At 36.4% G+C, this 15,164-nt stretch overlaps 1 long non-coding RNA gene across 1 annotated transcript in view; it reads right to left on the bottom strand.

Moving 5' to 3' along the window:
* LOC120515205 overlaps positions 1-15,164 on the bottom strand; it is a 101,609-nt gene that overhangs the window by 65,747 nt on the left and 20,698 nt on the right. The window contains exon 2 of the long non-coding RNA XR_005630616.1: positions 1,179-1,275. This is a non-coding gene — a long non-coding RNA (uncharacterized LOC120515205). The remainder of the gene's footprint in view (positions 1-1,178; positions 1,276-15,164) is intronic.

Genomic DNA, 15,164 nt, shown 5'->3' with positions numbered 1-15,164 from the left:
TACACACCCGACTTTCTTTTTGTTACCAGATCAGACATTTTCTCAAACTGTGGAAAGTGCTACTAATTGATTTTCACCAAGTTAAGGTTGATTCACACAAGAATCAAAAGCTGCACTTCCTAATGAACCCAAATACTCCAAATCCTGCTTTGCCTTTCAGCTTTCCCAAAATATTCTGTACTTCTCAGCATGACAATAATTTCTGGCTTACGCATTTTATCCAAAATCTATCAGTTGAAAAGGTTAAAGAATCCGCTATACACCAACCATGGATGAAGAATGAACAAGGGAGTCCCTTGCTAGGCACATTCATGTACATTAGGTTAGGTTAGAGTTACCATTAAGTTTGACATGCATATCTTTGGCATGTAAGAATACCAGAGCACCTGAAGAAAAAAACAAGGCAGGTCTGAGAAGAATAAGAATTTGTAGATGCACATAGATATCACCTGCATCAGGATTCAAATCAGAGACTCTAGGGCTGTGAGGCAGCAGCAGGTACTAAAATCCTATGCCATGTATTATCCTAGTAATTTCTGTTTTAGACTTGTACTGTAAATATTCATGAAATCTGGAAAGATTTATGAACTTGATGTAGTGTATTTAAAAACTACATGCAGTTCTTGATAGCATGCTTACAAATCAATTGAATGAACTATTGCAGAAAATGATTGAAAACAGTCAGGCAATGCAGTAGGTAGGCATAGTAAATTTAGCAATGCTTGAAAAAAATGTATTCAAATCTATATGGAGACATATAGTATGGTGTCCCATTTCACAGAGAATGAAGGCACTCTGATCACAGATCTGAGAGTAGAGTTCTAATTAAACACTGAGTAGTGCTAGAATCATTGTAAATAGTGTTAGTTATTACACTCATTAGTGTAGTTAGAAGTTAAAACTATGCATAAATAAGGCTCAACAGTGTTGTTTAAATTTAAAACTTATGATTAACAACGTCCAGAAGTGTCATTTTAATCTAACGCTCTGCGTTATTTAACACCATTAGTGATGTTTCCCTGTTAGCTTGAATGTTTACATGGTTCAGTGCTGTTTTTGCTTCCACAGATCACATATCAAGTCATAAATTCAGCATATACAGTATGTTTCAAATGTTGAAGTAAAGAATCATAGAAAAAAAATATCTTACTAAAAACTTAACAAGGTTAAAATTTTACCATAGGTGATTAAGAGATGTTCTGATTTCTTGGCATTTTTAACCGCATATCCTCCAAATTATTCAGCCAGTGCAGAGCAAAAATGTTCACCACAGACCTAAATCAAGTTAAAATATGACACAGTGAATAACATATCTTTTCAAAACGTCTAAAAAAGAATAGAAATAGTCATCTGAACAATGTCTTTCAAGAACTAATCCATCCAAAAATGCATGCTCACCATTATCAACAGTAGTTTTGATTTGATAAAACACTAGCAAACAATTATTGATTTCAGCATATTGTCAAGCCAGGGTGATTCTCACTGCTCTTATGTTTCATCCATTCCTGTCAAAGTGTTAGATAGTGACTCGATGTGGTTGGCATCCTATGACCTTCTTCAATGTCACTAAACATCTTTACAGGGCCTTTGGCTTATCTGTACTGGCCAAATACTTCCCAATTATATGTCATGTAATTCTGATGCTTTACGGCAAATGTGTTGGTGATTATTTTCAAAATTTTCATTTGTTTCCTGAAGAAATTGTTTGGCCTCACGGCACACAGACCACATTTGAAAAATTGTCACTATACTCCTTATACACTGATAATAATATATCATTAAATGATGTTTGGGGCAGAGATCTCTATCAGGGAACAAATAATTGAACAGTTTAGATACTAATACCCTTATTTAGTGTGGAGGAAAACACAGTATCTGTAATGACAGTATTAGTAACTGCCAGCACTTTTTATCTTTAAAAATGAAATCCGCAAATGACATGCTGGAGAGAAAATACCAAGGCTTGGTTAAATGTAAGTTTAAATCTCTGTTCCCATCATCCAGTTTAAATGTTGAAGGGCGAATCCTCCTCTCTGGCAAGCCATAATTAAATGACTATATTGTGCTATTCATTTCTTATCCAGTCACTAAGCTAGCTTCTACATAATGTAGCACAAGTTTTACTTTAGATCATACATCTCCATCTGAAATGCTGTCCATGATGTCAATTGCCACGTGTGAAGGAGAGTATTTAACAAGCAACCGTGTTTCATACCACACCTATGCGCTAGGGCTGTGCTTGACTGTATATTTTAAAAATATTATATATGGATTATTTTTGCTGCGGTGGGCTGGCAGGGTTTGTTTCCTGCCTTGCGCCCTGTGTTGGCTGGGATTGGCTCCAGCAGACCCCCGTGACCCTGTAGTTAGGATATAGCGGGTTGGATAATGGATGGATGGATTATTTTTGTTTACAATGTAACACTTAAGTCATCGTCACAAAAAACAGAATGAAATGCCCCTTCCCCTAAAACAATAATGAAGTAATTAAAATCAATAAATGACACTATAAATCTGAACATCCAGTGTATGTCAGGATTATCAGCCATTGTTGAACAAAGCTGTCATAGTATACCTGTGCTTCAGTTCTCAGAGTCTAGAAAACCAACATTCATATGACATCAAAGTTGCATTAGATCTATACATTATGGAAGAGAGTGTAAATGTGTTGTGCAAATGTATGGTGGAAGAAAATCCTTAGAGTGAAACAGATGCACCCAATTTATGAATATTTTTGAATCTTTGTAGAACAGCTGAATTTGCAATGCATCAATCTCAGTAGATAATAAAGGATGTCTCTTATTATATAATCCTTCATCGACTGTAAATTAAAATAATTTCCATGTTAGATATACAGTATATGCCTGACATGAGCATATTATTTTTAAGCTGTTTAAAACACAGTGCAGTGTTTGCAGGAGTAGGAACACAGATAACATATCAGGCTCAACAATCCGAGCATTTGTTTCAGCTGTCTTGTGTTTTTTACTGTCAAATGTAAGGACAAGTTCTTTCTTCTCTGGGTTGTTTTCTCATTTTTTAAAATAAAATGTATATCTGTATAATAATTTTCCTAATCTTCTTATCCTGGGCAGGGTCACGGGGCAGCAGGAACCTATCCTAGAAATTAAGGCATGAACAACGCTCGTACAGGGTAGCAGAGCACTACAAGGCAAACTCAGACTCAGGTTCATCTAACTTGCATTCCTTTGGATTGTGGGAATATACCAAAGCACCTTAAGGAATCCTATGTAGACACTGGCAGAATATGCAAAGTCCACACAAAGAGCACCAGTTACATGATTCCTGGTTTCCTTTTTGCAAGGCAGCAATGCTATCACTATACCCCAACCATGCCACACTTTATAAATTATATCTATTAGTATGGATTCTGTTTTCATTGAGTTCTCAAATGACATTTTCAGAGCCTTGTCGTTATAATGTTGCTGAATCTTTGTAAGGACTTCCTACACAGAAGTTACTAGTGTGGAGGATTTAGAGTGCTCTGACTAACCCCTAGCACCTCAGTTCATCGCTGTAACATTTGTTTAGTTCTGTAACATTTTGGGCTATATCTAAATTTTACATAAAGCCTAAAATTGTGCCAAATTCAAGACAACAATCTTTCTGTTCATATTTGAAATAAGAATGTTTAACTGGCTGCAAACCATGAACTAATTAACAGTGCATAACTAGTGATTGTATCTGGTTACAATAAACAGGACAAATACAACACAACACAGATCAGTTTTCTTATACATTTAAGTAAAGAAATGTACCTGTAAGCTCAGCACCCCTCCATTTTTTTTACTAATGCTATACTTATTTTATACAAAGATGCTTATATGAACGTGTAACATTTGTGCAGTGCCTTACTGTAAGAGGTATTATACAAACTACGTCCTGAGCAGTTCACCCCAAGCACCATCTAACCTGTAGGCTAAGTCTAAGTTGTCAAGAAATATGAAGGTTCCATGGATGCCATTCTTATTGGTTTCAACAACTAGAAGTCTGCTCTACTTTGCTTCAGGGCATCAGATTTTTCTTTTATAGTCTTTGCTGGAGCCTTCAACACATTGTTGAGTTCCCAGATGAATGAAGTAAGCAGATGTCACGTGACCTCTAGTCGTAGGGTATGTCAGACTTACAAACTGTAGTTGCTAATCTCATCGATGGACTATGTCAATTTACATGACTGATAATTACTAGGCATGTCAAGATTAGCAACTGCATGATCATTTTCCAGCACAGCCTCATTTTCCTATAGACAATAGTGTACTACTTGATGAATTTAGTATTCTAAGAAGGGTTAACAAATATGGCGAGTTCAGCCACAATCTCTGCCCTTTTTTTTATACTTTTTCCATTCTGTCATGGTACATAAAACATGAGACATTAGAAAAACAAGCCTTTCTTCTGTTTGTAAAGCCCAAAACCCAACTTTCTTATTCCTTGTCGCTACATTCTTTGCATTGTACTTCGGAATGAACTTTCATTAGTTGTCAGCGCTCATGCACAAAGAGCTCACCCAGTGTTTGATTTTGTCAGAGTGAGTTGCAGACTGGTTGAAGTAGGTCACTGGGTGTGTCGGACTTTGCAACTGGCCTAAATGAGAGCATGCCGTTGACTGTCTCCAACTCGCTAAGATTATGTAAATGAAGGCTATAACTGAAAATTGCTGGAAAAGTCGACTAATGTGACAATACCTTTAATGATGCAAAATGTAATATGTTCTATTACAAAGCCAAAGAAGCCAAACTAAGGCCTCCTGGAAAATTTACATATGCAACTGTCTTCCCAAAGCTCTAGACTTTTTAAGATTATAGTACTTCTTTTTTCAACAGTTAGCGCTCTCTATTCCATTAAAACCTTCTTCACAAATGAATGAAGTTAATTTTTCCCAAGCTACCCCTAGGCCAACTATGGAGAAATGCTTGTTGGACCTTTACGTAAGAAGTCAATACAAAAGTTTTGGAGAACAATCTAATGCTTCTAATTTTGGAAATGTCATTCCAGATCTCCTGTGACTGTAGGCAGTGGGGTGAATTAAATAGGGAAGGAAGCGGAGCGAAGAAAAGCCACCTAAATAGTACACAAAAAAAGGTAAAATACATTAACACAAAGGCACAATTAAAATTTAGATCAAGTCCAGCAAAGGAAAAAGATGAAGTAATATAATAACTGTGTTATGTTTATAGAATGGGGAATAGAACCACACCACATTATAAATTAAAAAACACAGGTCAATAGTTGAAAAGGTTGGAGAAAGACTGGTGTTAGCTTCATTGTGTGAGTCAGCTTTTTTGCAGCCCCACCAGAATGTGCTGCTTGGATTAGCCCTTTAAACTCTAAGGAGAAGTGAAGGCCCTTGCTTCAACGAATGACCTTTTGTTTGAGTACTGTCGGCCACCTCTCCAACAATCAGGCTGATGTTTTCTCTTCAAATAGCAACAGAAAATCCTGTTCATTCTACAAAGATGTGACTTATAGAAAACAGATGCCGCATGGGCTAATAGTTTAATTCCACTTACAGACAAGTCTTTTTTTTAAGATTGACACAATGCAATGTGATAGACGAATACCTCTGTGTGGGACAATACAATTTGAATTAAATATAAAAGTGCTGTTTTTATGTAAAACACAAAGAGGAAATTATTACAGACAGAAAGGAAAATAAGAAAGAAAAATAGTAGAAAAGGGAACAGTCTCACAGTGCATGATTAAACAAGACTTTGTGCTTAACAATTATGGGGGCCCTCGGCTACTTTCCCAACATCCTAAACTGCAGTGGTTCAAGCACTACACTGTTTTCCTCACTCATTTCCCAACGGACTCTCCACATTCTAACTGCACTACTGTACCTTCTTCACACTCTGACAAGCTGCTGCCAGAAGCAAGCCTTTAATACAATCTGCAGGGATTTCTGAGCCAGGCCCTTTAGTCCCTCCATGGGGAAAGGAGTGTCCTCTAAAGGTCTGGGGGATCATGCCCCCACAACTCTTTGCAGCATTAATAAGTATCCCTCTAACCTGTAGTCTCAATTCAAATTGGCCCAGATACTACATGCACTCTTTAGAATGTAGCAGGGTTGTACTTCAAGGACTTACAGTTAAGAATAGTCACCCAAAGTGCCCATAAAAAGAACCAGACAAGGCAAATTTCAAGCTATAGTATTTGTGTATGTATGGCATGTGTGGTTATGTGTATTACTACTATAATATTTCTGTGTTCCTCTTCAAGGAACTGGGGCGATGACCATGCTGTTAAATAAGGAGTCAGTTAACAAAATATGAATCTATCAGTTAAATATAACATACCATATGATAATTTAAGTAATACATGGTTTCTAGTAACATCAGGTGACTTAAAACACTAGGAACCAGAATGTAGTTCCAGGCTCTGTCAGATTTGTGTGGATTTTTTCCATATTTGCACAGCTTCTCTGGGTGCTTTGGTTTCCTTAGACATTCTACTGCCAACTCAAATTTGTAGCGATGTGGATTTGGGAATTAACATACCCCGAGATTTAGCACGGGCTGGTTTTGACTTGCAACTGATGCTGCAAGTATAGACTCTGTATATCTCTGATCCTGAGTAAAGGGTATTTAAATGTAAGTATAGAGAAAACATTTTATACTAACTCCAAGGTCTGCTATTTTGTTGAACTATACCTGTTGCAAATATGGAGAGGATAACCACACTTAAAAATTCATGGCTGGCTTATCAAGACCAAAATAGCTCCTGATGACTACTAAGTAGTCCAGGAACAAAATAAACAAAACTAACTCATCATGGGATGATATTTTTCATGGGATTGTGATTTGTAATGCTCAAAGAAGACCTTTTTGGAAGGAGAGTGAGGGAGAGAAAGAGCCTGCCTTGTTATTAATTATTAAGATCCAAAGAAGAAGTCCGACAAGCAGGGTCAGATTCATTAGACAATAACAGAGATACACAGAAAATCAAGTTGTGAGCTAATAAACAGCTAATACTAGGAATTATGAAGTGTAGCCCTTAGACAGAACTGAAAAGTGGCAACCAGGAGTTTGAAACACAAAAGTAGCAGACTGGGTAATGTACCAAAGGTTTAAAATAATGATCATCAAAGGCCTAATACTCAAAACAAGAATCAACACACCAAGAGATTGCAGCGAAGGGAAAGAGATCTAATACACGAATGACAGAAGCTGTGCACCACCATCTTTGTTTAGCCAGGACATGATATCATATGACCAGAAGTGACAATAGCCATAGCCATCAAAAGATTTATCCAAAATGTTGGAAACCATCCAAAAAACAAATCACAATATAGCTTTGTCAGAATAGCAATATAATAATTTTAAAAAGTGTAAAACATGTATACAAAAGGTACAAAAATGAGTATAATAGTCAGATTACAAAAAAGAAAGTTCATTGCCACAATTAAAGCACCAGCAATCAAAAAAAACGAACAAGATTTTGAATTGCTTAAAAGACATTGTAAATCACATTCCACAGTACCGACAAACAAAAAAAAAAAGAATTAGTTTCCTTCATACTTACTTATGTTTCTGCATTTACACAGGTAACTTCTAAAAAAAAAATTAAGGAAAATTAAGACTGGCAAAAACATTTTTAAAAGAGAGTAAAATTTGTCCTGCTCTCAATGGCGGAAGCAAGGAAGCATCCCTCAAATATCCATCTCTACCTTTGTTCTCTGGGATCTACCAACCCCCTCCGCTCAAGTGTAATCAAGTCATATCTTTACATAAAGTTTCACACACCAGTGAGCCATAATTTATGCCAAGGCACTAATGCGTAACGATCAATTTTTTCACCCTCAAGGAACTTTAGCCTGCTAGTATCATGATGTACTGTACATGCTGCCAAACTACAAAAACTGCTTAAGTGTTACCCTAATTGTTATCGAGTGCAGTTGTTAATTTGAAATCAAGCTTACTACTGGGAAGTTCCTGTTGAAATTCTTCCTTCTATAGATGAGATTACCAAAGTGAAGATGCCCTAAAAATATAATGGATTAGGAAGGATTTAGAACAACGGTGTGCTTGATTTTTGTTATTAAAATGCAGAAAGAGTGTACAGCTTTACAGTCCTTTCCTTTCAAGTATAATTAACTTTCATGGTTGGAGTATGATGGCAACCTAATTAAAAAAGATGGTGGGAATGTTATGGCTGTTCTTTTTAATAATGTATTACTTAATCAGAGCAATGCATAAAATGAATGTTGCAATGTAGATGTATATATGTAATTGGTCTATGGTGGCCGCACTATCTGCTTGTACACATAAAATATGGAATTCCAAAATAAAAACATAGACACTAAGTGTTCAAATTAAAATTTACATGAACAGTCATTTACTCCTATGTACTAGACCATAACATCCCTCTGTTTTTAAAATTAGATTCTTGCACATGTTGCTACTTGAATGTGAGTCTGCTTTTTTTTTGGAATGGATGACCTTTATAGAGTACCCTTTCCAAATATTCTGTGACATTTACAATGGCATTCGTATCCAAAGTTTGTGCTGCCCTGAGCAAAAGCCACAGTTAATTCCTTTTTGATGGCAGGGTTGTAGCAGCTGGTTTTATCTAAATGCGTTTAAATCCAGTAAGTGTTTATTTGATAAGAATGTGCAAGAAGGTTAACTTAATCTGTATGTATCCAGTGCAATATTACTGAACAGTCACATCTGTTGTTGTCTGAAAGTAAATATGTCTGGCAATTATTTCCTGCATTTCTCCATTTCCATAGGAAGTTCATAGACTAAAAATGAAGCTGTTTTCATTTAAAAATGGTGTTCAGTATAATTCAGATTGTTTAATTTTTTTTTTCTTGAAGAAAAGTGCCAAAAGGTGTTTTCACACCCAGTTCATTTGGAGCAGTTGTTTCGAATTCTGAAGTGATTTCTCCCATAGTAAAGTTTTTGGGTAGATATGAACGTAACAGTCATACTCTGGTGCAAATCAAAACAACTGGAATGAGATCTTTTTTTTTTTTAGAATTGTTGGTCTCAATGTGAATCCTGGAGTGGTACACGTGAGGCACAAATGTGATCCAACCAGGGTCCAATTATCTATTGGAGATACTGTGTATTGTGGGTGAAATGTGTGCAGCTATGATAGTTACACTACGTTGTTGCTGTCGCTAATCAGGCAATCTCAGCATAAAAATAAACACACACATCCATCAGACATTACAATTAACATTATTTACAAATATTTTCAGGCCTTAAGACAGTAAGGACACTGACACTTTGTGATATTCCTTGCTTAAACATGGCCATATTGTTTATAATTAGTATTCCTGTTGTGCGTCATGTGATTTACAAGTCATGTGACTTATTACATTCTCTTTATTCTCTGTCTATTTAAGATGATGGCTTGCAGCTTCTGGCATCCTATGTTTGATATTAAAAAAAAAAAACTTTACTGTGGGCATTTCTCAGCTTATTTTGATACAGATTGTTAGGTAAATTTATGTAACCTTTCTATTCGGTTTCCTGACATTTTTTAAAAATTCACTTCCATTCTGTAACCATCTTGTTTTTTGTGAAGTTTTCACAATAGTTTGAACATGCTATTCAATGGTATTAAACTTGATTTCACAAAGATATTATCAGAAGACTTTATACAGATGTGTTAATAAACAAAGACCTCATGATTAGCAATATAATAAACAATAATATTATTATAACAATATTATATATTATAAACACTTTGAAATTAGAAAGCTGCAAAGCGCTACTAAAATCAACAGAAACACTAGTAAGCATAAGAGCAAGAAATTCAAAAATTGACCAACTAATCCACTTTCCTATAATAGGCCTGTTACTTGTAAGCTAGGGTTTTCCCCAGTTTATGTTTAAAGATCTGTTTCTGTCTTATTTGTTTTCAATTAATTTAATACAACCATTTATATGTTAATATTGCAGTTTGCCTTTATTATGGTATAATGTATGTTTTTACCAATTTTGTTAATTGTTTTCTGTGTGCGCATGCTTCTTCCCTTATGTTCTGTGTGTGGTTCCCCAAGAGGCGGGTCCACCTGTCTGTCTCCAGACTCCAATGAAGATGGAGATAAACAATTTTTCTGATAGAATACAAGCTTATAGCGTACAGCATTGAAGAACAGCAAACAATATGTAAACATCCACTAAAAAACACATTACTTGTGTTGCATAATCTATATGTCAAGCCATCCAGTTGTACACACATAACGTCTCAAATAATCTGCCTAAAAGATGAAGGATTTATTTTTTGGAAATAGCTGGCCAAATTCATTTTAAGATTGCGGGTAGCCAAAGCTAAGCTTGGAAGGACAGACTGAAGGAGAACAGCTAAAGCTTATGATGATGGAGACAAAATGGAATATCCACATAAGGAGAAATTGTGGGCTAGGATTCAAAAGCAGGACTCCATGTTCTTGTTTTACAGCTCCAAACTACTTTAACGTTAGTGTGGTTAGTATTAGTTGCATATTATTAAAATTATATTTAAAATTTTCTACTGTAAATTGACTTTACAATTCCATTTGATTCTTGCAGAAGAAAGATGCCCTTTAATTATCAGATGTGTTTGATTCTATGTACAGTTACTATCAGCCACAACCCACTCCAGCAGAATGCACAAAGCAGGAGCAAACCCTGACTGTTGCAGAAGTAGCTATCGGTTATAACCTGGGTACAGTTTGAGCATTTTTACTATACAATTCAAGATAAATACTAATGGTACTTCTGATAATAATCCAGGAATAGACACAAAAGACAATCACAGAATGCACAGTTTTTATTGTGACCTGGAAGAATCTTCATAGTACCATAACCCACACAAAGAGAGTGGAGGGTGAGGACACCTTGGCCCTATTTGGCCTTCAGTCATTCTTATAATATAGAAAGGTGTATAAGCTGCCTGCTTCTATTATCTAATAAAACTTTAAAAAAGTTTTAAATACTTTATTTGATACTTGTCACAATTTTTTTTCATTCAATACATAAATTCCAAAGCAAAGTGCTTTTTACAGTTAAAGTATTGCTATTCATATCCTGAAAATGAGTGACAGACCAGTATATGTGTGTGAGCTTTATTCCTTCTCTGTATTCTCATCATCAGCATAATCATAAAGTTGCTTTTTACCACTGGGATTCTGCCTCCTGGGCGTTCTGCCAAACCCATTTATAGCACAGCTTTCTTTGGTGGGCAACTGTTAAAATGGACAGAAATTAATGACTTTAAATAGCAAAGGTAAACGGTTTTTCTCATTCAGCTCCTTGTGTGAGTGTACTGTATGCATGTGTGTTTTATATACAAATAGCAAAATACCCGTGCTTTGCAGTGGAGAAGTAGTGTGTTGAAAAAGTTATGAAAAAGAAAAGGAAACATTTTAAAAATAACGTAACATGATTGTCAATGTAATTGTTTTGTCACTGTTATTAGTGTTGCTGTCATCAAGGATATGATTATCATTATTTCTTTCAATCAGGTTCGTATTTGGAGGATGTGTTGTGTTCAAGTTATATTTCATGTTTGTCAACTGCTGTAAAGATAACAGGTTTCATTCATCGAAGTGTTCACTACCCAAATCGGCACTTGTGAATCTAAGATGTTTAACTGGCATTCCCGGTATTAAGTTGTGGATTTGCCTGCGAATATTTAGTGGTAGCATGTCTGTGAACTTAATTTAAACTTAAGCTTTACACCTTGCTTTCCTATTGATATGTCTACAAAGGCTTGTTCAGCTTCAGAGGGCTGTTCCTTTCTTACTGCATCAATAAACACCTTGTCCTCCTCTTTATCTGAGTCATCACACACTGCATGCACGGGTTTACCTTTCCCAGTCCTGCAAAGGCAGTTCACGTGAGCCGCTCGGAGTACATGCATCGAAGCTTCTCAGCTGTGCTTGTGCTATCTCGTGCGATCTCGCGATGCCCACGACTTTATTTAATGTTAGCTCAGACCCAGCACTTAAAAGTTTCTCTCGCACTTTCACTGAGTTTGTGCCAAACACTACTCTATCCCTGACCATCTCATCTTCGTTTGCATAAGCACAGTCCTTCTCCCGTGAATATTTAGCAGAAGCGTGTCTATTGGATAGCTGCTGACGGACGGCCTTATATGGGCAGGCACTTGATTACGGGGGAGGCGTGATGATGAGGGACGCAACTCCGCCTCACACGGTGACCGAGCTGCAGGCTATGGCCATATATATGTACGTAAGTAGGTTCCAGTTATGACCGTTACGCGTAGAATTTCGAAATGCCTAACTTTTGTAAGTAAGCTGTAAGGAATGAGCCTGCCAAATTTCAGCCTTCTACCTACACGGGAAGTTGGAGAATTAGTGATGAGTGTGTCAGTGAGTCAGTCAGTGAGGGCTTTGCCTTTTATGAGTATTGATATATAAAATGTGGTATCCACAAAATTTCTTTTCTTCTGTTTACATGCTCTTCCACTGTATTCAGTGGAATTATAAATGAATTATAATTTAATCTAACATTAAATAATTTTTTATTTCTTCTATATGAGTAAAAATTGCATGATACATACATATGCTTTTACACCTTTACTTCATTATGTCAGTTCTATCAAAATACTACCTTATATTTAATCTCAAATTTGGGAAGAAAACAGTAACAAATATGGGGTCCAGTCCATTGCAGTGCCCATCTGTACATCCACAGTCACTTACATATCACCAGTTCAGAGTTACCAGTCAACTAAGCGGAACTCAAACCCTTGTGAAAATCCACATAGACAAAGGGAGGAAAACTATAAAAGTAGTGTATTCAGACTGGGATTTTTACCCACAATCTTTCTGGTTCAATTTAAAAGATAAATCCAAAATACTTGTTTTTAACTAATGATTCTAATTCAGGGGCAGAAGAAAACCAGAGTGTATTTTGGCAGCATCAAGCTAAACATAAGCATTGCTACTGGAAAGGGTTCACACACCCACTGTTGAACCAGGCAATGCAGTGTCACCAATTAAACCAGCATGTGGGACTTTGGCATGTGAGAGGAAAACTGGAGCATACTGACATGTTGAGATTGTGTAGACTTCACACAGATGGTGCTTCTGGTTTTCTTGAAGCTGTTATGCACCAGTGCTAACCACTTGTCACTGTGCCACCACAAATAATGATTAAATAATGTAGATCAAGTCCTTATTAATTTATGCAATAGTCTTTTTCATAAACCCAAGTAATTCATTTTAAGTAATATTTACTTCATTCTTTAGTCTGTTCTTTTCTACTGTTACTACAAAGCTTAAGCTGACCAAATTCTTTATTCTACTTAAGGATATACAGTGATACATTTTTAACCTGTTTTTAGGATTAGACTGTTAGAAGCTATATAATTTAGCATGTGGCTCGAATGTACATTCTCATTTGTCTTGTCACAATTTTATCCCATGTGGCATACTTTAAGGCAAACCAGGTCCCTGAAACTGGCTTGAAACATGGTTTCCAGTACTGTATTAATTTATCTCCTGGGGATGAAGCTTGACAATGCATCGTCAAGTTATATTAGAGGAAGTAAAAGAATTCAGCTAACACAGCACACTATAGTGCAAAAGAGAAAAATGGTACTTCACGTTACGTTGGTAATTATTAATACAAAGCAAAAGTTCTTAAACTAAGATAAGCCCAACACTAGAATTTATTTTGCAAAATTTGTCACACTTTATATTACAGTTCAAAGAAGAATAAAGTTTTTTTGCCACACTAAAGTGAAGTGTGTTTTTATGTACAGTAGACTCCAAATTGTATGTATGATATATTACTATTTCACTGGCAGCATAACATTTAGTACAGAAAGTGATTAGTTCAAGAATGTGAAGTACTGCAGAGGCTGGTGAAGGTGCCACGGAATATTACCATCATCCAGCTGCCGTCTGTTCAGGAAATAATACCCATCCTGCTTCGCCTTCACTGACTCCCTGTGTCTTACAGAAAATCCTACTAATAACCTACAAAACCTTAAACGACCTTGTGCCAAATTACATCAGTGACCTTCTCCATCATTATGTGCCTGTTCGCCCACTAAGATCCTCTGATTCTGGCAAACTTGTTGTGCCCCACACTAATCTACACTCCATGGGTGACAGGGCCTTCAGCTGTATAGCGCCCAGACTCGGGAATGACCTACCGAAATGAATTAGATAAGCTGACTCCATGTATTCTTTTAAAAAACAACTCAAAACTCATCTGTTCAGGAAGGCTTTTAGCTCTACCTGACTTTATTACCCTTCTTTCAGTTTACCTCTATGTCAAGATGCTCATGTAACCTGTGTGTGGGTGTGCTAGACCATCAATTATGCCTTGAGCATGGGAAAGTCGCTATATAAATAAAATGTATTATTATTATTAAGTATACGTCACTCGCTAAAGTAGAAAGGCAAACAATATTATTAAAAACATTGTCCATCCTACACGGCTACTTTTCTCACTTCTTCCATCTGGCAAATTGTAAAGGAACAAAATGCCTTTTAAAGCCCTGCTTGGCCTCCTTCTGGTCATGTCCTATGAGGCAGTGAAGGTATAGTAGCCACAGATTGCAGGTTTACTGAACAGTCAGTCAGAAGAAATGATATTGTAAGATAACAAACAGTGTATAAGCAATTACTTGCAAACAAAGTGCTTTCAGAAACTATTCAGACCCCTTCATTTTTTATTCATTTTTCTGTGTTGCAGCCTTATACTAAAATCATTAAAATCATAATTTTCCTCTCAACAAGGAACACTGAATACCATCCATCCATCCATTAACCAACCCACTATATTCTAACTACAGGGTCACGGGGGTCTGCTGGAGCCAATCCCAGCCAACACAGGGCGCAAGGCAGGAAACAAACCCCGGGCAGGGCGCCAGCCCACCACATACACTGAATACCTCAGAATGAAAAACTGAAAAAAGGGTTTTGATTTTTTTTTTTTTTTTTAACAAATGTATTAAAAATTAAAAATGGAAATATCGCATTTACACAAGTATTGAGTTCCTTAGCCAGGACACTTGAAATCTGGCTCAGGTGCATCCCATTCTATTCATCTTCACTGAGATTTTTCTGCAGCTTGTTTGGAGACCACCTGTGCTCAATTCAATTGATTGCATATGATTAGGAAAGGCACACATCTGTCTATAGAAGGTCACACAGCTGGCAATGTGTATCA

The sequence above is a fragment of the Polypterus senegalus genome, chromosome 14 (assembly GCF_016835505.1).
Source record: "Polypterus senegalus isolate Bchr_013 chromosome 14, ASM1683550v1, whole genome shotgun sequence".
Classification (NCBI taxonomy): Eukaryota; Metazoa; Chordata; class Cladistia; order Polypteriformes; family Polypteridae; genus Polypterus; species Polypterus senegalus.
Note: the sequence above shows the minus strand (reverse complement) of the source record. Positions and strands in the feature narration are given on the sequence as shown.